Source organism: Triticum dicoccoides, chromosome 2A (genome assembly GCF_002162155.2).
Source record: "Triticum dicoccoides isolate Atlit2015 ecotype Zavitan chromosome 2A, WEW_v2.0, whole genome shotgun sequence".
Lineage (NCBI taxonomy): Eukaryota > Viridiplantae > Streptophyta > Magnoliopsida > Poales > Poaceae > Triticum > Triticum dicoccoides.
In genome coordinates this window covers 49,897,415-49,920,564 of record NC_041382.1, presented here as the reverse complement: position 1 = coordinate 49,920,564, position 23,150 = coordinate 49,897,415, and positions in this window count along the sequence as shown.

The window sequence follows — 23,150 nt, the reverse complement described above, 5'->3', positions numbered from 1 at the left end:
GACGGTGTCGCAGCTGCCGGCATCGCGGCCGCCGGCGTCGTAATGGCATCCCTCAAGGCCGCTAGCGGCGTTACTGCCGCTGGTGTCGTTTAGGTAGTCCGCGTGCTTCCTTGTATGGCTCCTGTCGTCGTCTTGTTCTCGAGGGCATGCAACACGCCATTCTCCTTGCAGAGTACGCGCTGCACCTCCAGCAGCTTGACCTTCTCCTCACTTGCGTACACCAACAACTCTTCCTGTGTCCTGTACTCATCGGACATGACATGCATCTTTGCATTTGCAGTGGCTAACTCACCGCGTAGCCGCTCAGCCTCAGCCGTGGCAGCCTCCAACTCGGCCACCGTAGCTAAGCCTCCAACTCGGCCACCGTAGCTAAGGGGCGAAGCACCTCATTCACCTTGATACCTTCTGGCTTGACGAGGTCCGTGACCTGCTCCTCCACCCCCGATGCAAGCTCACATGCCACTGCCATCAGCAACCCCGGCTCGTAGTCGACGTCGGAAGCTGCAAGGAGTGCCTTCTCTTTCTTCAACGCCTCACACTCGGACTTGAAGTGTCCTTTCTCCCCGCACTCGAAGCAGGTAATCTTCGACTTGTCAAACTTGCCGCAGGGCTTTTTCTTGTCGTCATCTCGGCCGCGGCCACCGCTACGCCCGTCGCCATCCTTGCCGCTGTTGCTAGAGCCCTCTTCTTTCTTCTTTTCTTCCCGGACCAGTGCCTCCAGCTGCGCGCGTGAGACCAGCATCAACTTCTCACCGTCGTCGCCCTGGTCTTGGCGCCGCCCGGACTCGTTCTCCTCGAACGCCCGCAGCCGCCCAATGGCCTCGGCGACCGACATCTTCTTGATGTCGCCCCATTGCTCGATCGTCCCTATTATTGGCAAGAAGCAATCCGGGACCGCCGCGAACAGCCGCTTAACAGCGGCGTGCTCCTGCATGTTCTCGCCAAGCGCTCGAATTTCTCCGACGAGCGCGGTGAGCCGGCGCCCGAATGCACCGACGTCTTCACCTCCTTCCATGGTCAGGCGCTCGGAATGCCTTGTGAGGTGACTGATGCGTGCCTGCACAACACGCTCATCACCGATACGCATGGTGCGGATGGCCTCCCAAGCCTCCTTCGCCAACTCGTATTCCACGATCGACATCATCACGTTGTCGGGAATCGACTGCGAGATAGCAGCCATGGCTCCCTGGTCGTTGGCCTCATCGACGTCTTCTCCGGTGATCGCCGACCAAACGCCCATTGGCTTGAGGATGATCTTCATCTTCGCCGCCCACAACTGATAATTGCTTTCAGTCAGCTAGGGGTACCGAATCGACACTCCGACGTCCCATCGCTGGAGCCGCTGGCTCCGAGCCTCTTGCTCGGCGGCGTGTACTTTCCGCCACCACCAGTGTCGCTCTTCGTCGGTGACTAATCTCCCATTGCTACACACCGCCGCCGATTCGCCTCCGGCCACAACCAGGCTCTGTATACCAAGTGTTGGATCAAAGGCGCGAGGCTACATAAGCGAGCGGTGGAGACGAACGAAGGAGAAAGGAAGACGAACACTGGTTTTTTGCGAGGCCCAACTGCTTGCCCCTTTTCTTTCTTTCTTCTCTTATTATGCGCTAAGAGAACTGAAACGTAAAATCAGTTCAGAATGGGTAAGTCGGCTGTGCCATCCCACGTCCACCCGATCGTCGTGGTGTTGCCATCACGCAAACATGCAGTCGTGCCATCCCACGATCCGCTTGCGGTGGCCTAGCTATCTAACAGAAAGTCCAAGTATACTACGCCAAGTCGTGAACAAACTCACGCTGCATGGCCCTATTATTCAGCTAGGAATCAACTACTTAGCGCGTATCTACACGTTGCAGTCGCGTGCACGTACGAGCTAACCTTCTCAACTAATGCATGAAGCTAATGACTAATGCAATATCTGAACCTGCCTTTGTAACAAGATTTGCACCAACATCGACCGCCAGCACGAGCACACGGCCAGCCAGTGCTAAGCTTGCTAGCACCAACGAGCACGTACGCACAGCTTGGCGACCAGCCAGCGGGAGCACGTACGCATGGCTTGGCGACCGGCCAGCGCGAGCATGCGGCTCGGCGACCAGCGCGTACTCGCGGTGCGCGGCTCGACGGCCCACCGGCACTTCTGCACGCGATCGCAACAACGGCCAGCCCGCCATCCCACGCTCCCGCACGCGACGGCGACCGGCCAGCGCGCGGCTCCACGACTGCGTGAGCACCCACGCGACGGCCCGCCCACTCTTCTGCACGCGGCAGCTGTGGCGGCGAGCTCGCATGCCGGCCCGCACGCGACCGCAACGGCGGCCAGCCCACCCTCTCGCACGCAAACGGCGACCAGCTCGCCCTCCCACACGCGGTCGCAAAGGCGGCCAGCACGCACGCTCACAACCGGCCAGCATACGGCGGCAGCAGCTGCGGACGGCTGCGGCGAGGACGTAGCGGCTGGCACGCACGGCGGCCAGCGCGTGCAACGGCGCGCACACGGCAGCCAGCACGCGGAGAACGGGGTGCATCAGTGGAGAGAGAGAGAGAGAGAGAGAGAGACGGGTCGAGTGGCTGCATGTGGGGTCGAGTGGAGGTGCCCGGGCGTAACCGGGCAGCTTCATATTGCCCTCAGATTTTAGACGGATTTCATATACGCCGGTCCATCCAGATTGTTGGCAATAAGCCATGCCCGTGCCTGTGCGGTGATGACCGGCGTCGACGCGACGGTTCTGGTCCATGGTGGGCACGGGGTGTGTGCCGACGTGAGTCCATGCTCGCGTTCCTGGCGTGAAGGAGCTGCATGCACAGGGGCTGTTGCGATCTGTTGGAGCTAGCTGCATGGTGTGCGCATGAGTCGTGTGGGGTTAGTTAGTGCATGGGTCAGATCGGCTGGATAAGGTTGTTAGCTAGTGCGTGTGTGTGTGCCGGCCAAGTTAATTGAGTTAGTGGCCGGGTGTGATGGTGCATGCATGGGTTAGTGGCCGGTGTGGTGGCTGGGTCGTGTGAGTGCGTGGGCTGGTGTGTGTAGCTTGGCTATAAAAGCTCATCCCATGCATTGATGTAAAGTACGCCGGTCTGTTGCCACGCCACGGTAACGGTATATGCCGAGCCGAGGGGGATGGGCCTATGAAAGATGTAGTCTCGGTCGGGATCGTGGTATGCGCCCAGTCGATGTGAGTGTTCTTCCGAGGTTGTGCTGCATGTGTGCGTGTGTACCTCTATGTATGTGTGTTTGAGTAGTTGAGTTGAATAGAAGCCAACATACATGCCGTTCGACGGCCGGAGCGTTCGTCGTTGGAAAATTCTGTTCATCTTCTTCTACCTTCGTCCGGCGTTCATCGCCAAAAGGCGGTTCGGCGTATGTCGCCAGTGGATTTGTCCCAACACGGATGTTTAGGGAGAAAGTGAGGATTCGGTTGGATCACATTTTTTTTACTGGACCAAACAGATGTTTTGGGTGTTTGAGAAAGATATAAAGGGTCCGGCTGTGGATGCTCTTAGTTGTTTTGTATTGAAAGTGACCGATGCTTCAATGGTTTAATATATGGAAACCAAACCGATGGCCATGAACCAAACTAATCGTCTTGCTAGGTTTCTTGACAAGTTGACTAATTTATCAACGAAAAACTGTTTCTTTCATTTGTGTTGGGCTGAAATTTATCATTTTTTTCGTGGTTCCCTGAATGGGCCTGCACCGTGCCTTCCTTTTATATATCGGTTGGGGAGCAGCCTGCATCGATCAACAACGATTCATTCGTCTATCCTTGGTTGCAAAAGTTTCATCAGCCCTATGCTCAAAAAAAAAAGTTTCATCAGCCCTTCCACAATCGTTCATCCATCAAATAGTCCCACCTCACTTTATTACATTGATGAATCAGACCAGTTTATATACATCTTGCAACCTTGGAAATCAAACAAGCAGAGGGCAAAAGGAGGGATTGGTGGGCGGCGGAGGGAGGCCTGTGATGCAGCGAGGCGGATGCGCTGCTCATATGAGCACGCATCAAATTTAGCCTCATCAAGTTGGTAGCTCTCGGCGAGTATGTTAACCTGAAACGGTGTAAAAAAAGGTTTACATGAGACGAACCCTTAATTGCATTATTGCAATTCTTTCTTAAGTACTGATTTGTTCTTAATTTTTTATTTTAATTAACTTTCAAACAATGATTTGGCTTTTTTGTCTCGTCATTTTGTGTTGTTTGATTTTCTTGGTTCGGCTTGCTTCTAATCGATCCATTAATAAACATCACCAGCTACAACGCTTTCTCATATGTGAGACCAATTAATTTTAATTTGTTCATTTGTTGGAGACATACTTTAAGGCTAGAGGGACCTCAAACTTGGCGACAACGACTTTGATGCTTGCAGTGTATGGAGGCTGCCTTTATAAGACCAAAAATAACTATGGTGGATGCTTATATGACTAAAGTCTTTGTGAATAATTAATAAAATAGCTGCATGTATCGCCTAGATGCAGAGACCGGGGTAATCCTTTTTTTCTTAAAAAAAACGGTGGATGCTTATATGAAATTAGGCCATGTTAACATCGTAGCCCTAATAGCCTCAATTGCCTTTTAAAAGTCCTTATATCAATTTAGCATATAATTCGAAGCTTTTTTTTTCCTTATCTCTACCACATCTCCATAGCCCGATTCTTGAGTTTTGAACAACATGTTCATTTAGTAGGAGGATGCGGCCATGCGGGGATAATAGTTTTTCACTCGATGCGACGCATGGGCATATTTGCTAGTACAACCAAAGCGTAAAATAGGGAGAAGAGAATACAAGTTCTCGGAAACAAACATAATGGCAATCCAATGACGGAGAAGTTACATACCAAGGAGTAAATGACTACATGACCAGCACGCTAACTAAAGACCAAGAAAATGGAACAATGACACACGCGATACATTGCCAATACGAAGAATCCGCCGCAGCGACACATGCAACAGCAGCACTTCGCATTTGCAAACGACAGAACAAGAGGAAACTAGACTACTAGATGAAGACCCAACTTCGCACGTCGCACACAACTGGAATCCAGGATGCCCACCCGGGACCTAGATAAGCTAGGCACTTACTCCACTTCCTCCTCCAACTGAGCCTCCTCCTCCTCCTCCGACTGAGCCTCCACCGCCTGAGCCTCCTCCGCCGCCCTGCGCGCTGCCTCCAGCTCCGTCTTGCGGGGCGTGGCTAGCAAGATGAGCCGTGATAAACTCCTGAAGATAAAAACCCTGAAGCTTGCAGTGTGGGCATGTCCACCGGAGCCTGCCAAAGTTGTCCTTGTCCATACTGAGCTCACACTATCTCGGTCTTGCAAACAAGTTTTGGTAGCCTTAGTTGGTGAATGGGTGTGGGTTTTATAGACAAGCCGGAGTCCCACGCGCCCCATGCAAATATCATGTAGGAACTGAATTAATCGGTGCCTCGACTGGACTTGTTCAAAGTTTAGTAGACATCCCATGTGCATGCAAGTGCTACGTTTTTTCGAAACAGGGGGTCTCTCCGGCCTCTGCATCAGAGTGATGCATACGACCCTCTTATTAACCAAAAATGGCTAGAAACACAAACTAGCCAAGAAAAGATGCCACAACCGGCTGGCTAATAGAAAGATAGGTGAACTAATTGCCTATCCTATTACATGACCGCCATCCACACCGGTTGAAGATATCCCGAGCTACCATCTCCCAGCGGATAGATCCAGTAACTAAATGCTCCCTGGCCCCCATCGGAGTGAGTAGCGACCACGAATGGATCAGTGCCGTGGCTCGGAAGATAACCTGCAAAAAATGAAACCGTGATGTTCTGTTAAAAACCAAATCATTTCTGCAGTTCCAGATAGTCCACATTAAAGCGCAAACTCTAACCCGAATGTGTCTCGCTAAGTCTGGCTCAATCCCATTAAGCCATGTTCCAAATAACGCGTTGACAGAATTTGGTGGAGTAATATTAAAAGCGATGTGGACCGTCCGCCAAAGGACCTTGACCAACGGGCAATCAAGAAAGAGGTGTTTGATCGTCTCATCCTGATCACAGAAACTACACCTAGTAGGTCCTGTCCAATTACGCTTTATCAAATTATTCTTGGTTAAAATCACTTGTTTATGGACAAACCACATAAACACTTTTATTTTTAAAGGAACTTTGATGCAAGTGCTACGTACAAAACGGTTTCTTGGTCAGGCCACTTTTCTCTCGGTACCTCATGCATGAGTAGAGCGGACACCCCATTTGCATGCAAGTGCTACGTACAAAACGGTTTCTTGGTGAGGCGACTTTTCTCTCAGTACCTCATGCATGAGTACAGCGAAAACAGAAAGTGTGAGTTTTAGTTTTGTCTTGGTGCATAGTACGTACCTCGTGCCTGAGTACAACGAAAACTTAAATTGTGAATTCCCTCTCGCTGTCATGTATGCACAACTAAAACAGAAAGACTCAAGCTCAAACATAAAACGATAGACTCGGTTCACAATATACCATCTACTACCTCAATTCCAAAATATAAGATGTTTTGATAGGCTAAAATGTACATCCATAAGTATCACACTGGCTAATTGTCGCAGCAACAGTGCATGATTCATTTTTGCATTTTCAGTGCCAAGCCTAAATCGACCCCCTTCTGTACCACAAATAGGCCGGACATGTATGTCACCGTGCACAAAAGACGACATAGGCAGAATAATTAGTTTTTTGATCATGTCTGATGTCACAAAATTTTGGAATTTTTGAATCTTGATTGATGTTAGTTTTTTGATTTGTTGTTCCCCTGGATTTAGCCACACTTTTACTCTCTTCAAAGTAGCGTATTTTCTACCATCATAGTTGGTTAGTTGCACATAGTTTTATGCAAGTCGGCGGTTATGCAAAGCTAGCGATGCCGAGAGACTACAAGCTGCACCGCCTTTTGTATAGCAGAGGAGTATTGGCACATCCCCTTTACCATGGTAATAATATTTTTTTTTTGAAAGGAGTATAGCCCCCAGCCTTTGCATCAGAGTGATGCATGCAGCCAATTTATTAAATCGAAGTATGAAAACAAGATCTCAGGTCCAGTACTGACTTGGTAATATGGTAGGAAGTTCCTTGCATACGATATGCATAACCCCTCCTGTCTCCATAAAATGTTCCATCTATCAGGCATATACTAGTACAGAAACACGGACATTAGAGGTGATCCTTTTGTTTTTGACATGTTGCCTCATGGCATTTTATTGAGAAGTCAACAGGATTACATCATTCAGTACATCAGGCAACGGGATTTGGGAGGGTCACCATTCCAACTAAGATCATGGTTCTCAAAAGAAAATTTAGCTAAATGATGCGCCACTTGATTCACTTCTCTTGGGACATGTTAGAAAGAAACTCCATCAATCATCTGAGCTTGGGTAAAGCAATCTGAGAGGATCACTGCATAAGGACCAATCACCTCCATCTCTCCTCTACATAATTTGGGGATCTCCGGAGAGTCTGATTCAGTGGTAACATTCGAACAACCCAGGTACTCAAGAAGGTCAATACCTTTCCGAGGCGCAAGAGCTTCCGTAATAGCCGCATCAAGGACATGAGACAAAGGGCTTGCCACACCAACAATTGCTTCTCCAATGCTATTTCGAAGGACAACTCCCACAGCTCCAGTTCCATTATCATGAAAAGCAACGTCTGTGTTTAGTTTATAGCTCACAGGCTTCGGTTTGGACCATTGTATTTCATGTAGGGTAACATAGCAGATTTTTTTTTCAAATTTACACACCCAAGACCACTATGAAGATGCATTCAAGGTTTGATCTGATCATCACCAACTCGTAGTAACAGAGGAAGGAGAGTCGGTGAAGATCGTCGGTGCAGATTCCCGTAGCTAGGATTTTACAATCTCCCAACCGCGAAGATGTTCTCCCTCAAACAGAACTCCGGGCAGCCCCACGGACAGGACCTTGGACACCCCTCAGACAGTTCCTCGAAAAAAGATCAAATCTATGACCTCTCTATCGGGTTGCACACATCTGGTGTCACCTATCCGACAAGGCTTCGTCATCCAGAACTAATTCCTACCGGAGACTAGACAGCCTTGCAGCAGTACTAAACTATTTCATGGAGGGAGAAAAGAGAGGCAGATCATTACATGTCTTTGTGGTGAGAAACTTGAGAGTTGAGTGAGTTTGAGAGCTCCTCTCCTCCTTCTTTTATTGTGTGGGTAGGGGTGGAGGGTGGGCTAAAGCAACCCAACAAAGGTGGAAAAGCCCCAAGCTTAGCATCAGATTGTATCACTTAGTTTATTTGCTACAACTTTCTTCATGTCAAGTATCCATTCCTCAGACTGTGAGATCATGCCACTCCCGGATACCAGAGGAATACTTTATGTGCTATTAAACGTCACTTCGTAATTGGGTGATTATAAAGGTGCTCTACAGGTATCTCCGAAGGTGTTTTTGAGTTCCATGGATTGAGACTGGGATTTGTCGCTCCATGTGACGAAGAGATATCTCGGGGCCCTCTCGGTAATACAATTCACAAGAAGCTTCATATGACTAATGAGTTTAGTCACAGGATCTTGTATTACGGAACAAGTAAAGAGACTTGCCGGTAACAAGATTGAACTAGGTGCGAAGATACCGACGATCGAATCCCGGGCAAGTAACATATTGCCGGACAAAGGGAATTGCATACGTGATTAACTGAATCCTTGACATCGTGGTTCAACCCATAAAGATCTTCATTTAATATGTGGGAATCAATATGGGCATCTAGGTCCCGCTATTGATTATTGACCAGAGAGGTGTCTCGGTCATGTCTACATGTTCTCGAACCCGTAGGGTCGTACGCTTAACATTCGATGACGCTAGGGTAGTATTGAGATGTCAACAGTGGAAAGTCAAAAGGTTGTTCGGAGTCCCAAATGGGTTCCGGTATATCATGAGGAGCTTTGAAATGGTCCGGAGGTAAAGATTTATATATGGGAAATTATTTTTAGGGGTACCGAAAAAGTTCAAGGGTATGCCGGCATCGTACCAAGATCACCGAAGGGTTCCAGGGGACCACCAATGGGTCCCACCACTCCCGGAGGCGAGCATGGGCTGAGGGGAGGCGCCCTGGCCTAGTTGGGCCAGGGGCACCAGCCCCCCTTGAGCCCATGTAGTAGGAGGAAAACCCTAAGTGGGGAGGGCCCCCCACCTTAGTTGGGGGGCACTCCTCCCCTAGGTCGCCGCTCGCCCCCTCCCTTGGAGGAGGAGCTAGGGTCGGCACCCCCTCCCTCACCCATATAAATAGTGGGGAGGCACAATTCAATAGCGTTCCCATGAACTACATGTTTTCCTGCGCAGCTGCGCTGGTATGTTTGTATTTAGTGTATGCCCTGCACAAACATATTCACCGTTCTCATTTTCTATTTGAGACTCTAAAATCCATTCATGGCAGTCCCAAAAGAAAAATCTAGCACCATATGTACTCATGTTGTGTGCTAACTATTTAATCATGATTCTCTATTTACTTACATCTCAGGTAAACTACGTCCTCAACAAGGTATTGTCACTCAATATGGTGATTACATTTCTGGGTGCTGTCATACTCGACAATACACTAGTAGAAAAAGGGTCAAACGTGAAGCACATTAGTGCCGGTTTGAATTTGAGCCGGCACTAATGTGTCCATTAGTGCCGGTTCCAACGGCTAGTCGGGCCGCTCTCATTAGTACCGGTTCATGGCGAACCTTTAGCACCGGTTCATGCCACGAACCGGTACTAATGAGAGTGGTGCAGGATGTTGTCAGTCTGGGCCCCCTCCAGCACCTTTAGTACCGGTTCGTGTCACGAACCGGTACTAAAGGTCGTCCTACATAAACCCTTTGTCCACCCGCCGAGCTCGCTCTGTTCTTCCCCTTTTCCCTCCCTCTCTGTTCTTCCCCTCTTCCTCTCGAGCTCATCACACATTTTGCCCAAAATTTGTCAAGATTTGAAGGTCCCCATCGATTCAAATGATCACAAAGGTTAGCAACTTTGTCCTTTCATCTCTCATTGCTAGATTAGCTCTTGCAATGCTTTATATAGTGTTTAATTTGTGAGTTTAGTAATTTGGGAGGAATTATATGTGCTAGTATTTGATTTATATGTAATTTGAGGTCAAAAATAACACTTAGTTTGCATATGTAGGTGTGGTTTACTTAGTGCCTTCAAAATCTCCGCCGTAACCACCGTCGATCGCCCGCACCGTCCCGTCGCCGGCACCACCTTGTGGTGAGCCTCTTGTTCATGAAATTTTATATAAAAATTGATGTTTGTGTGATTTGGATATATAGTTACTCGTATAATTATCTTACCCGTACGTTGTTTGTTATACATAGTGCCATGGTTTTGATATCCGTCCCCGTCGGCCCTCGTCCTTGTTATGATTCGGATGTGGTATATATATTCTTTTTTAAAACTAGTTGCATTTTGTGTTTATGACAAATTATGCCCATCAAGTTAACATAGATATTTTTTCTAGGAGGTATGTGAACCGGAAATTCCAACCGACCCTATTGTCGAGAGGTTAAATTTAGTTGAAAGAGAAAATGAGTACTTGAAAGAAAAATTTAAAAGAATTGAGGGGGAGAAGATGGAATTGGAGTTGCATGTTGCCGATGTCGTCGATGATCACAAGATCAAGATGGATAAAATGCGCTTGAAGATTAGAAAGATTAGAAAATATGCCATCGATAGTGAGGCTTGGTATCATTATGCTGTTGGATCAATTGTTACCTTAGTTGCGATCTTGATCGCATTTGTTGTTGCATTTAAATGCTTTAGCTAGAGAGTTATTTGTTTGTTGCATTTAAGTGTTATATGAACTTTATGTATGAACTTGTATTAAGTTGGTGTTTTTGGTGCTGTGTATTGAAGATGAGCCGACAATGGATGTACGATGACCGATGCTCTCCCGAGTTCATTAATGGCGTGCAAACTTTTTTGCTTGTGGCTGAGGCAAACAAGCGGGCGGATGATTTTATGCCTTGTCCATGTGCTGTCTGTAAGAATGGTCAAAATTACTCTAAGTCAAGAATCATTCACGTCCACCTGTTTAAGTCCGATTTCGTGCCCCACTATAATGTTTGGACCAAGCACGGAGAAAGAGGGGTTATGATGGAAGACAATGAAGAAGAAGAGGACGACGACAACTATCCTGGCCATGGGTTCCCTGAATACGATGATACAACAATGGGGGAAGAAGCTGAGCCGGTAATGCGGGAAGAAGTTGAGCCGGCAATGCGGGAAGAAGCTGAAGAAGAGGCATCAGATGAGCCCGTTGATGATCTAGGTCGGGCCATTGCCGATGCAAAGAGAAACTGCGCAAGTGATTTGGAGAAGAAGAAGTTGCAGCGCATGTTAGAGGATCACAAAAAATTGTTGTACCCGAATTGCGTAGGTGACAAGAAAAAGCTGGGCACCACACTGGAATTGCTGCAATGGAAGGCAGAGAACGGTGTATCTGACAAGGGATTTGGAAAGTTGCTGGTAATGATAAAGGATATGCTTCCAAAGGACAACGAATTGCCCGAGAGTATGTACGAAGCAAAGAAGGCTGTCTGCCCTCTAGGGTTAGAGGTGCAGAAGATACATGCATGCCCTAGTGATTGCATCCTCTACCGCGGTGAGTACGGGGATTTGAACGCTTGCCCGGTATGCGGTGCATTGCGCTATAAGATCAGCCGTGATGACCCTGGTGATGTCAAGGGCGAGCGCCCCAGGTAGAAGATTCCTGCCAAGGTGATGTGGTATGCTCCTATAATACCACGGTTGAAACGTTTGTTCCAAAACAAAGAGCATGCCAAGGCGATGCGATGGCACAAAGAAGACCGTAAGAAAGACGGAAAGTTGAGAGTACCCGCTGACGGGTCGCAGTGGAGAACAATCGAAAGAAAGTACGGGAAGGAGTTTGCAGATGACGCAAGGAGCGTATGGTTTGGTCTAAGCGCAGATGGCATTAATCCTTTTGGGGAGCAGAGCAGCAACCATAGCACCTGGCCTGTGACTCTATGTTTGTATAACCTTCCTCCTTGGTTGTGCATGAAGCGGAAGTTCATTATGATGCCAGTGCTCATCCAAGGCCCTAAGCAACCCGGCAACGACATTGATGTGTACCTAAGGCCATTAGTTGAAGAACTCTTACAACTGTGGAATGGAACAGGTGTACATGCGTGGGATGAGCACATGGGGGAAGAATTTGACCTAAAGGCGTTGCTGTTCGTGACCATTAATGATTGTCCTGCTCTCAGTAACCTTTCAGGACAGACAAACAAGGGATACCGCGCATGCACGCACTGTTTGGACGATACCGACAGTATATATTTGGCTAATTGTAAGAAGAATGTGTACCTGGGACATCGTCGATTCTTCCGAGCAGGCTGAAGGAAATATGCCCTAGAGGCAATAATAAAGTTATTATTTATTTCCTTATAATCATGATAAATGTTTATTATTCATGCTAGAATTGTATTTACCGGAAACATAATACATGTGTGAATACATAGACAAACAGAGTGTCACTAGTATGCCTCTACTTGACTAGCTCGTTAATCAAAGATGGTTATGTTTCCTAACCATGAACAATGAGTTGTTATTTGATTAACGAGGTCACATCATTAGTAGAATGATCTGATTGACATGACCCATTCCATTAGCTTAGCACCCGATCGTTTAGTATGTTGCTATTGCTTTCTTCATGACTTATACATGTTCCTATGACTATGAGATTATGCAACTCCCGTTTACCGGAGGAACACTTTGGGTACTACCAAACGTCACAACGTAACTGGGTGATTATAAAGGAGTACTACAGGTGTCTCCAATGGTCGATGTTGGGTTCGCGTATTTCGAGATTAGGATTTGTCACTCCGATTGTCGGAGAGGTATCTCTGGGCCCTCTCGGTAATACACATCACATAAGCCTTGCAAGCATTACAACTAATATGTTAGTTGTGAGATGATGTATTACGGAACGAGTAAAGAGACTTGCCCGTAACGAGATTGAACTAGGTATTGGATACCGACGATCGAATCTCGGGCAAGTAACATACCGATGACAAAGGGAACAACGTATGTTGTTATGCGGTCTGACCGATAAAGATCTTCGTAGAATATGTAGGAGCCAATATGGGCATCCAGGTCCCGCTATTGGTTATTGACCGGAGACGTGTCTCGGTCATGTCTACATTGTTCTCGAACCCGTAGGGTCCGCACGCTTAAGGTTACGATGACAGTTATATTATGAGTTTATGCATTTTGATGTACCGAAGGTTGTTCGGAGTCCCGGATGTGATCACGGACATGACGAGGAGTCTCGAAATGGTCGAGACGTAAAGATTGATATATTGGAAGCCTATATTTGGATATCGGAAGTGTTCCGGGTGAAATCGGGATTTTACCGGAATACCGAGAGGGTTACCGGAACCCCCCGGGAGCTATTTGGGCCATAGTGGGCCTTAGTGGAAAAGAGAAGGGGCTGCCCTAAATGGGCTGCGCGCCACCCCCTTCCCCTAGTCCTATTAGGACTAGGAGAGGTGGCCGGCCCCCTCCTCCTCTTTTCCCCTCCGAGGAATCCTAGTTGGACTAGGATTGGAGGGGGAATCCTACTCCCAGAGGGAGTAGGACTCTCCTGCGCCTCCCCCCCTTGGCCGGCCAGCCTTCCCTCCTCTCCTCCTTTATATACGGAGGCAGGGGCACCTCTAAACACACAAGTTGACACAAGTTGATCCACGTGATCGATTCCTTAGCCGTGTGCGGTGCCCCCTGCCACCATATTCCTCGATAATACTGTAGCGGAGTTTAGGCGCAGCCCTGCTGCTATAGTTCATCAAGATCGTCACCACGCCGTCGTGCTGACGAAACTCTTCCCCGACACTTTGCTGGATCGGAGTCCGGGGATCGTCATCGAGCTGAACGTGTGCTCGAACTCGGAGGTGCCGTAGTTTCGGTACTTGATCGGTTGGATCGTGAAGACGTACGACTACTTCCTCTACGTCGTGTCATCGCTTCCGCAGTCGGTCTGCGTTGGGTACGTAGACAACACTCTCGTCTCGTTGCTATGCATCACATGATCCTGTGTGCGCGTAGGAAATTTTTTGAAATTACTACGAATCCCAACAGTGGCATCCGAGCCTGGTTATTGATGTTGATGTTATATGCACGAGTAGAACACAAGTGAGTTGTGGACGATACAAGTCATACTGCCTACCAGCATGTCATATTTTGGTTCGGCGGTATTGTTGGACGAGACGACCCAGACCAACCTTACGCGTACGCTTACGCAAGACCGGTTCCCTCGACGTGCTTTGCACAGAGATGGCTTGCGGGCGACTGTCTCTCCAACTTTAGTTGAACCAAGTATGGCTACGCCCGGTCCTTGCGAAGGTTAAAACGGAGTCTATTTGACAAACTATCGTTGTGGTTTTGATGCGTAGGTGAGATTGGTTCTTACTTAAGCCCGTAGCAGCCACGTAAAAAATGCAACAACAAAGTAGAGGACGTCTAACTTGTTTTTGCAGGGCATGTTGTGATGTGATATGGTCAAGGCATGATGCTGAATTTTATTGTATGAGATGATCATGTTTTGTAACCAAGTTATCGGCAACTGGCAGGAGCCATATGGTTGTCGCTTTATTGTATGTAATGCAATCGCGATGTAATGCTTAAACTTTATTACTAAACGGTAGTGATAGTCGTGAAAGCATAAGATTGGCGAGACGACAACGATGCTACGATGGAGATCAAGGTGTCGCGCCGGTGACGATGGTGATCATGACGGTGCTTCGGAGATGGAGATCACAAGCACGAGATGATGATGGCCATATCATATCACTTATATTGATTGCATGTGATGTTTATCTTTTTATGCATCTTATCTTGCTTTGATTGACGGTAGCATTATAAGATGATCTCTCATTAAATTATCAAGAAGTGTTCTCCCTGAGTATGCACCGTTGCCAAAGTTCGTCGTGCCCAGACACCACGTGATGATCGGGTGTGATAAGCTCTACGTCCATCTACAACGGGTGCAAGCCAGTTTTTGCACACGCAGAATGCTCAGGTTAAACTTGACGAGCCTAGCATATGCAGATATGGCCTCGGAACACGGAGACCGAAAGGTCGAGCGTGAATCATATAGTAGATATGATCAACATAACGATGTTCACCATTGAAAACTACTCCATCTCACGTGATGATCGGTTATGGTTTAGTTGATTTGGATCACGTAATCACTTAGAGGATTAGAGGGATGTCTATCTAAGTGGGAGTTCTTAAATAATATGATTAATTGAACTTAAATATTATCATGAACTTAGTACCTGATAGTATCTTGCTTGTTTATGTTGATTGTAGATAGATGGCTCGTGCTGTTGTTCCGTTGAATTTTAATGCGTTCCTTGAGAAAGCAAAGTTGAAAGATGATGGTAGCAATTACACGGACTGGGTCCGTAACTTGAGGATTATCCTCATTGCTGCACAGAAGAATTACGTCCTGGAAGCACCGCTAGGTGCCAGGCCTGCTGCTGGAGCAACGCCAGATGTTATGAATGTCTGGCAGAGCAAAGCTGATGACTACTCGATAGTTCAGTGTGCCATGCTTTACGGCTTAGAATCGGGACTTCAACGACGTTTTGAACGTCATGGAGCATATGAGATGTTCCAGGAGTTGAAGTTAATATTTCAAGCAAATGCCCGGATTGAGAGATATGAAGTCTCCAATAAGTTCTATAGCTGTAAGATGGAGGAGAACAGTTCTGTCAGTGAGCATATACTCAAAATGTCTGGGTATAATAATCACTTGATTCAATTGGGAGTTAATCTTCCGGATGATTGCGTCATCGACAGAATTCTCCAATCACTGCCACCAAGCTACAAGAGCTTCGTAATGAACTATAATATGCAAGGGATGAACAAGACTATTCCCGAGCTCTTCGCAATGCTGAAAGCTGCGGAGGTAGAAATCAAGAAGGAGCATCAAGTGTTGATGGTTAACAAGACCACTAGTTTCAAGAAAAAGGGCAAAGGGAAGAAAAAAGGGAACTTCAAGAAGAACGGCAAGCAAGTTGCTGCTCAAGAGAAGAAACCTAAGTCTGGACCTAAGCCTGAAACTGAGTGCTTCTACTGCAAGCAGACTGGTCACTGGAAGCGGAACTGCCCCAAGTATTTGGCGGATAAGAAGGATGGCAAGGTGAACAAAGGTATATGTGATATACATGTTATTGATGTGTACCTTACTAGAGCTCGCAGTAGCACCTGGGTATTTGATACTGGTTCTGTTGCTAATATTTGCAACTCGAAACAGGGACTACAGAATAAGCGGGCACTGGCAAAGGACGAGGTGACGATGCGCGTGGGAAACGGTTCCAAAGTCGATGTGATCGCAGTCGGCACGCTACCTCTACATCTACCTTCGGGATTAATATTAGACCTAAGTAATTTGGTGCCAGCGTTGAGCATGAACATTATATCTGGATCTTGTTTAATGCGAGACGGTTATTCATTTAAATCAGAGAATAATGGTTGTTCTATTTATATGAGTAATATCTTTTATGGTCATGCACCCTTGAAGAGTGGTCTATTTTTATTGAATCTCGATAGTAGTAATACACATATTCATAATGTTGAAGCCAAAAGATGCAGAGTTGATAATGAAAGTGCAACTTATTTGTGGCACTGTCGTTTAGGTCATATCGGTATAAAGCGCATGAAGAAACTCCATACCGATGGACTTTTGGAACCACTTGATTATGAATCACTTGGTACTTGCGAACCGTGCCTCATGGGCAAGATGACTAAAACACCGTTCTCCGGTACTATGGAGAGAGCAACAGATTTGTTGGAAATCATACATACCGATGTATGTGGCCCGATGAATATTGAGGCTCGTGGCGGATATCGTTATTTTCTCACCTTCACAAATGATTTAAGCAGATATGGGTATATTTACTTAATGAAACATAAGTCTGAAACATTTGAAAAGTTCAAAGAATTTCAGAGTGAAGTTGAAAATCATCGTAACAAGAAAATAAAGTTTCTACGATCTGATCGTGGAGGAGAATATTTGAGTTACGAGTTTGGTGTACATTTGAAAAACTGTGGAATAGTTTCGCAACTCACGCCACCCGGAACACCACAGCGTAATGGTGTGTCCGAACGTCGTAATCGTACTTTACTAGATATGGTGCGATCTATGATGTCTCTTACTGATTTACCGCTATCATTTTGGGGATATGCTTTAGAGACGGCCGCATTCACGTTAAATAGGGCACCATCAAAATCCGTTGAGACGACGCCTTATGAACTGTGGTTTGGCAAGAAACCAAAGTTGTCGTTTCTTAAAGTTTGGGGCTGCGATGCTTATGTGAAAAAGCTTCAACCTGATAAGCTCGAACCCAAATCGGAGAAATGTGTCTTCATAGGATACCCAAAGGAAACTGTTGGGTACACCTTCTATCACAGATCCGAAGGCAAAACATTCGTTGCTAAGAATGGATCATTTCTAGAGAAGGAGTTTCTCTCGAAAGAAGTGAGTGGGAGGAAAGTAGAACTTGACGAGGTAGCTGTACCTGCTCCCTTACTGGAAAGTAGTTCATCACAGAAAACTGTTTCAGTGACACCTACACCAGTTAGTGAGGAAGCCAATGATAATGATCATGAAACTTCAGATCAAGATACTACTGAACCGCGTAGATCAACCAGAGTAAGATCCGCACCAGAGTGGTACGGTAATCCTGTTCTGGAGGTCATGCTACTAGATCATGATGAACCTACGAACTATGAAGAAGCGATGGTGAGCCCAGATTCCGTAAAGTGGCTTGAAGCCATGAAATCTGAGATGGGATCCATGTATGAGAACAAAGTATGGACTTTGGTTGACTTGCCCGATGATCGGCAAGCAATTGAGAATAAATGGATTTTTAAGAAGAAGACTGACGCTGATGGTAATGTTACTGTCTACAAAGCTCGACTTGTCACAAAAGGTTTTCGGCAAGTTCAAGGAATTGACTACGATGAGACCTTCTCACCCGTAGCGATGCTTAAGTCCGTCCGAATCATGTTAGCAATTGCCGCATTTTATGATTATGAAATTTGGCAAATGGATGTCAAAACTGCATTCCTGAATGGATTTCTGGAAGAAGAGTTGTATATGATGCAACCAGAAGGTTTTGTCGATCCAAAGGGAGCTAACAAAGTGTGCAAGCTCCAGCGATCCATTTATGGACTGGTGCAAGCCTCTCGGAGTTGGAATAAACGTTTTGATAGTGTGATCAAAGCATTTGGTTTTATACAGACTTTCGGAGAAGCCTGTATTTACAAAAAAGTGAGTGGGAGCTCTGTAGCATTTCTGATATTATATGTGGATGACATATTACTGATTGGAAATGATATAGAATTTCTGGATAGCATAAAGGGATACTTGAATAAAAGTTTTTCAATGAAAGACCTCGGTGAAGCTGCTTACATATTAGGCATTAAGATCTATAGAGATAGATCAAGACGCTTAATTGGACTTTCACAAAGCACATACCTTGACAAAATTTTGAAGAAGTTCAAAATGGATCAAGCGAAGAAAGGGTTCTTGCCTGTGTTACAAGGTGTGAAATTGAGTAAGACTTAATGCCCGACCACTGCAGAAGATAGAGAGAATATGAAAGATGTTCCCTATGCATCAGCCATAGGCTCTATCATGTATGCAATGCTGTGTACCAGACCTGATGTGTGCCTTGCTATAAGTTTAGCAGGGAGGTACCAAAGTAATCCAGGAATGGATCACTGGACAGCGGTCAAGAACATCCTGAAATACCTGAAAAGGACTAAGGATATGTTTCTCGTATATGGAAGTGACAAAGAGTTCATCGTAAAAGGTTACGTTGATGCAAGCTTTGACACTGATCCGGACGATTCTAAATCGCAAACCGGATACGTGTTTACATTAAACGGTGGAGCTGTCAGTTGGTGCAGTTCTAAACAAAGCGTCGTAGCGGGATCTACATGTGAAGCGGAATACATAGCTGCTTCGGAAGCAGCAAATGAAGGAGTCTGGATGAAGGAGTTCATATCCGATCTAGGTGTCATACCTAGTGCATCGGGTCCAATGAAAATCTTTTGTGACAATACTGGTGCAATTGCCTTGGCAAAGGAATCCAGATTTCACAAAAGGACCAAACACATCAAGAGACGCTTCAACTCCATCCGGGATCTAGTCCAGGTGGGAGACATAGAGATTTGCAAGATACATACGGATCTGAATGTTGCAGACCCGTTGACTAAGCCTCTTCCACGAGCAAAACATGATCAGCACCAAAGCTCCATGGGTGTTAGATTCATTACAGTGTAATCTAGATTATTGACTCTAGTGCAAGTGGGAGACTGAAGGAAATATGCCCTAGAGGCAATAATAAAGTTATTATTTATTTCCTTATAATCATGATAAATGTTTATTATTCATGCTAGAATTGTATTTTCGGAAACATAATACATGTGTGAATACATAGACAAACAGAGTGTCACTAGTATGCCTCTACTTGACTAGCTCGTTAATCAAAGATGGTTATGTTTCCTAACCATGAACAATGAGTTGTTATTTGATTAACGAGGTCACATCATTAGTAGAATGATCTGATTGACATGACCCATTCCATTAGCTTAGCACCTGATCGTTTAGTATGTTGCTATTGCTTTCTTCATGACTTATACATGTTCCTATGACTATGAGATTATGCAACTCCCGTTTACCGGAGGAACACTTTGGGTACTACCAAACGTCACAACGTAAATGGGTGATTATAAAGGAGTACTACAGGTGTCTCCAATGGTCGATGTTGGGTTGGCGTATTTCGAGATTAGGATTTGTCACTCCGATTGTCGGAGAGGTATCTCTGGGCCCTCTCGGTAATACACATCACATAAGCCTTGCAAGCATTACAACTAATATGTTAGTTGTGAGATGATGTATTACGGAACGAGTTAAGAGACTTACCGGTAACGAGATTGAACTAGGTATTGGATACCGACGATCGAATCTCGGGCAAGTAACATACCGATGACAAAGGGAACAACGTATGTTGTTATGCGGTCTGACCGATAAAGATCTTCGTAGAATATGTAGGAGCCAATATGGGCATCCAGGTCCCGCTATTGGTTATTGACCAGAGACATGTCTCGGTCATGTCTACATTGTTCTCGAACCCGTAGGGTCCGCACGCTTAAGGTTACGATGACAGTTATATTATGAGTTTATGCATTTTGATGTACCGAAGGTTGTTCGGAGTCCCGGATGTGATCACGGACATGACGAGGAGTCTCGAAATGGTCGAGACATAAAGATTGATATATTGGAAGCCTATATTTGGATATCGGAAGTGTTCCGGGTGAAATCGGGATTTTACCGGAATACCGGGAGGGTTACCGGAACCCCCCGGGAGCTATTTGGGCCATAGTGGGCCTTAGTGGAAAAGAGAAGGGGCTGCCCTAGATGGGCTGCGCCCCCCCTTCCCCTAGTCCTATTAGGACTAGGAGAGGTGGCCGGCCCCCTCCTCCTCTTTTCCCCTCCGAGGAATCCTAGTTGGACTAGGATTGGAGGGGGAATCCTACTCCCAGAGGGAGTAGGACTCTCCTGCGCCTCCCCCCCTTGGCCGGCCAGCCTCCCCTCCTCTCCTCCTTTATATACGGAGGCAGGGGCACCTCTAAACACACAAGTTGACACAAGTTGATCCACGTGATCGATTCCTTAGCCGTGTGCGGTGCCCCCTGCCACCATATTCCTCGATAATACTGTAGCGGAGTTTAGGCGAAGCCCTGCTGCTATAGTTCATCAAGATCGTCACCACGCCGTCGTGCTGACGAAACTCTTCCCCGACACTTTGCTGGATCGAAGTCCGGGGATCGTCATCGAGCTGAACGTGTGCTCGAACTCGGAGGTGCCGTAGTTTCGGTACTTGATCGGTTGGATCGTGAAGACGTACGACTACTTCCTCTACGTCGTGTCATCGCTTCCGCAGTCGGTCTGCGTTGGGTACGTAGACAACACTCTCCTCTCGTTGCTATGCATCACATGATCCTGTGTGCGCGTAGGAAAATTTTTGAAATTACTACGAATCCCAACACAGGCATCCCGTAAGAAAGAAAGGCAAGCATTTCAAAGGTGAGGCGGATCACCGGACGAAGCCTCGCCACCATACTGGTGCTGATGTACATGATATGGTCAAGGATTTGAAGGTGGTCTTTGAAAAGGGTCCTGGTGGACAACCTGTTCCGAATGACGCTGACGAACGCGCACCCATGTGAAAGTAGAAATCTATATTTTGGGACCTGCCCTATTGGAAAGACCTAGAGGTGCGCTCCGCAATCGACGTGATGCACGTGACGAAGAATCTTTGTGTGACGCTGCTTGGCTTCTTGGGCGTGTATGGGAAGACAAAAGATACACCTGAGGCACGGGAGGACCAACAACGTATGCACGGAAAAGACGGCATACATCAGGGTCATGCAAGCTACACTCTTACCAAAGAAGAGAAGGAAATCTTCTTTGAATGCCTGCTCAGTATTAAGGTACCATCTGGCTTCTCGTCGAATATAAAGGGAATAATAAACATGGCAGAGAAAAAGTTCCAGAACCTAAAGTCTCATGACTGCCACGTGATTATGACGCAACTGCTTCCGATTGCATTGAGGGGGCTTCTACCGGAAAACGTTCGATTAGCCATTGTGAAGCTATGTGCATTTCTCAATGCAATCTCTCGAAAGGTAATCGATCCAGAAATCATACCAAGGTTAGAGAATGATTTGGTGCAATGTCTTATCAGTTTCGAGTTGGTGTTCCCACCATCCTTCTTCAACATCATGACGCACGTCCTAGTTCACCTATGCGAAGAGATTAACGTTTTGGGTCCTGTATTTCTACACAATATGTTCCCCTTTGAGAGGTTCATGGGAGTCTTAAAGAAATATGTTCATAACCGTGCTAGGCCAGAAGGAAGCATCTCCAAGGGCCATGAAAATGAGGAGGTCATTGAGTTTTTTATTGACTTTATTCCTGACCTTAAGCCCGATTGGTGTTCCTGAATCGCGGCATAAGGGCAGACTGGATGGAAAAGGCACGCTAGGAGGGGAACAAATAATATGTATGGACGGACATTCTCTCATTGAAGCACACTACACAGTTTTACAGAATTCCGCCTTGGTGGCTCCGTATATGGATGAACACAAGAATTTGCTACGCTCCAAACACCCGGAGCGGTCTGATGACTGGATTACACGTGAACAAACCAGGAGTTTCGCCAGCTGGTTGCAGACACGTACCATGCATGACACCTCTATTGAAGATGATCTGTACTTGCTGTCCCAGTTACCATCTTCGAATATAATGACTTTCAAAGGGTACGAGATAAATGGTAATACATTTTACACGATCGCCCAAGATAAGAAGAGCACCAACCAAAACAGTGGTGTCCGCTTTGATGCAGAAACCAAGACGGGAAAGGAAACATATTATGGTTATATACAGGACATATGGGAACTTGACTATCGACGTGGTTTGAAGGTCCCTTTGTTTCGGTGCAAATGGGTCAATATGATACGAGGTGGGGTAACGAAAGACCCGCAGTACGAAATGACAACAGTGGATCTCAACAATCTTGCGTATGCAGACGAACCATTCGTCCTAGCCAATGATGTGGCACAAGTTTTCTATGTGAAGGACATGTCTACCAAGCCAAGAAAAAGAAAAGATAAGGAAGCGAATGCATCGTACGATGAGCCAAAGCGGCACATAGTTCTTTCTGGGATGAGAAACATCGTGGGAGTGGATGACAAGACAGACATGTCAGAAGATTATGAAAAGTTTGATGAAATTGCTCCATTCACAGTGAATATTGACCCGAGCATCCCGTTAAATGATGTAGATTTTCCATGGTTACGGTGTTGGGGAACATAGCAGAAATTCAAAATTTTCTACGCATCACCAAGATCAATCTATAGAGTAATCTAGCAACGAGGGGAAGGAGAGTGCATCTACATACCCTTGTAGATCGCTAAGCGGAAGCGTTCAAGTGAACGGGGTTGATGGAGTCGTACTCGTCGTGATCCACATCACCGATGATCCTAGTGCCGAACGGACGACACCTCCGTGTTCAACACACGTACAGCCCGGTGACG